Raw genomic sequence first — 3014 nt, 5'->3', positions numbered from 1 at the left:
GCACGGGCTCTAGGCACACAGGCTTCAGTAGTTGTGGCACGTGGGCTCAGTAGTTGTGGCTCACGGGCTCAGTAGTTGTGGCTTGCGGGCTCTAGAGCGCAGGCTCCGTAGCTGTGGCGCACGGGCTGAGTTGCTCCACAGCATGTGGGATCTTCCCGGACCAGGGCTCGAAGCCATGTCCCCTGCATTGGCAGGCGGACCCTCAACCACTGCGCCACCAGGGAAGCCCCCCACTGCCAGTTTTGAGGTTGTTCTTGACTGAGGTTGGCAGGGAGGTTGATGGGGAGAGTACTTCTACAGGAAGGTAGCAGGAAAGAGTCCCCCTGGGGGTGCCTTCTCCCTGCCAAGTCCCCTCCAAAAGGCCTTGCCTTCCATGTCCGCATTTGCTGGCCCTGCTGAGTACCACGTGGCCCGGGGGGTAGGGGGGCTTCACGGTGGCTACAGGCGGGGGACCAGCTGCCCAGAGGGCCTGGTGTTCGCTCAGCCTTTGGCCCTGACCACCCAGCCATAGCCAGGCCAACGTCAGGGATGCGCGTCTCAGGCCACAAGAGTGGGCGTCTCCTCCTCAGCAAGGGGAAGGAGGGCAGGCTGTGTTGAGCCAGCCCTGGCCCTCTGTGTCCCGGCGCTGGCCCCGGGGCCTCTGGGGAACCAGCGGAGAAGCAGCTGCCCTGGACAGTGGCCCAGGAGGATGAGGCCGGCGGGGCGGGAGCTGGGTCTGCTCGGGCTGGGGCAGCCTGGGAAGATGAGTCTCTTTGCACATGTGAGGCCCGGGCCGTGCCGCCACTTGCTCAAGAGGGCTTGACCTCTTCTGGCTCCTCTCTGGGGGCTGCATTTCCCAGCACTCTGCTGGCCCCAAGTCTAACTTCAGGGCGGGAAGGCCCTCAGAGACCAGCTCCCTTCCCCTGCTTAATAGAGGAAACCAGGCCCAGCGAGGGGAGGGGAGGAAGATGGCGTGGGAGCCAGAGGCCAGCTGGGGAGGGGCCAGGTCAGGAGGTTGCCCTTCAGAGACCCTTCTCCAGCTGGCCAGCCACCAGGCTGATGCCACAGGTCCACACGTCCCTCTCCCCCGCCAGCCTGAGAGCCCTGAGGAACCTCCTTCTCCAGTCACGGGAGTGGCCATGAGGCTGTCAAAGTGAGCTGAACTCCTAGCCCCAAGTCTGCGCCCTTCTCTTCCCCCCCACCCCAGTTGTGCTGTGATTTTGAATTTTGGAGAGAGTAAGAAAGAGTAAGAGGGAGCCTGATTTTTTTAGCGGCCCAGGCCCTCTGGACTGGAAGGCATTGTCTCCTCTTCAGGAAACTCACTAAAAATCCTGGAGACAATGACACAGGCCCAGAGGAGGGCGGAGGTGGAGCTCCTCACAGACTAGGGTTTGGAACTTGATCTGGAATGACCAGCCATCCTGGTTTGCCTGAGACTTAAGGGGGTCCCCGGGACACAGGACTTTGAGTGCTAAAAGGGGACGAGTCTTGACTCTCTCTCTCACTGTGTAATTTCACCTCCGCATGCCTCAGAGGTTCACCTGGACACAAGGGGATCAACAGCCATCCTACATCCCTCCCGGGGTGCCCTGAAGCTCCCTGGGGAGGCTGTGGAGGGAAAGTCAGAAGATGCTACATCCCAGCAGATGCGTGGTCTACTTTTTCAATGTGAGTGGTGGCCATTCCGGTGAGGGACCACCTCCACCCCTCCCCCCACCACCTGAAATTCACTCATTCACCCCCGAGAACAAAACGTCGGCACCTGTGCCAGGCGCAGGATATGCACGGCGGAGAGAGAAGAGCCCAGCTCTCATGGAACTCGGAGCACGAGCGTGGGTGGACATAGTCAGATGAATTTGTTCAACACACTGTCTTGAGCGTGGTACGGACATTAACTCATTGGACCCTCACAATAACATAGCGAGGTGAGCATTAATTTATCCTCATTTTGCAGATGAAGAAGTTGAAGCTCAGAAAGATTAAGTAATCAGTAGAGAAGTTGGGGGAGGACATTAAGAGGTACCTTTTTGAAGGATAAGCATATGTCTGAGTGTGTGCAAAGGAAGGGTTTTCTTGGAGGGAAGCACGGAACAGCAATGATGCCTCCAGGGAAATGCATTGACATAAGACAGATTAACAGGAGAAAAATGAACAAAAGCTTAGTAACATGTATACCTTCTGTATACATGGGAGATTCCCAGGAAACTGAGTAACTCTTCTGGCCGGACAGACTGACGACTGGCTGCAACACGGGAGGTGCGTGGCAGGGATGGCGCTGGTGCGGGCCTGGAAGCAGATGTCCTGGTTCTACTACCGGTAGCTGCCGGTCATGGCACTGTACATGCTGGAGCCCTGGGAGCGGACTGTGTTCAATTCCATGCTGGATTCCACGTGGGGATGGCACTATACATGGGATATGTCTTCACGCCTCAGCACATCATGGCGGTACTGCACTACTTTGAAATTGTACAGTGACCAAGATGTGACCGAAACCAAGAGGTTCCTTAGAGAAGAGCCGCCATCTGAAATTGGAATGAGACTCTGTCAGATGTCATAAGAAACTCTACTAGATGTCAACATAACCAACCCTATGAATATAAAGACTCAGATTCTTTTTTTTTTTTTTTTTTTTTTTTTGCGGTACGCGGCCCTCTCACCGTTGTGGCCTCTCCCGTTGCGGAGCACAGGCTCCGGACGCGCAGGCTCAGTGGCCACGGCTCACGGGCTCAGCCGCTCCGCGGCATGTGGGATCCTCCCAGACCGGGACACGAACCCACGTCCCCTGCATCGGCAGGCAGACTCTCAACTACTGCGCCACCAGGGAGGCCCCAGACTCAGATTCTTGAGTAGAACAGGAAAAGAGTCCTTACTCGTGTGTGTGTTGTGTTCTTTATTTTTCATTTTAAAAGAGGCTCTGGTATAGTAGTTTTTGTCTATTTTAACATTGTAATCATTTGCACTTTGATATCAGTATTTTCGTAACCTCTGTGACTGTTTCTATATTACCCAGTGAAAGCTTTTCTTAATGTAACTTT

The 3014-nt window shown here is 55.5% G+C and overlaps 1 pseudogene across 1 annotated transcript; it reads left to right on the top strand.

Annotated features, from left to right (window-relative positions):
- Positions 1–2248: 2248 nt before the first annotated feature.
- Positions 2249–2575, top strand: LOC309968844 (serine palmitoyltransferase small subunit A-like; annotated as a pseudogene). The gene has a single exon. The product of its transcript is annotated as a serine palmitoyltransferase small subunit A-like (transcript).
- The last annotated feature ends 439 nt before the right edge of the window (positions 2576–3014 follow it).

The sequence above is a fragment of the Leucopleurus acutus genome (assembly GCF_964270905.1).
Source record: "Leucopleurus acutus genome assembly, chromosome: 11".
Classification (NCBI taxonomy): Eukaryota; Metazoa; Chordata; class Mammalia; order Artiodactyla; family Delphinidae; genus Leucopleurus; species Leucopleurus acutus.
This window is presented reverse-complemented; position numbering and strand designations above follow the sequence as displayed.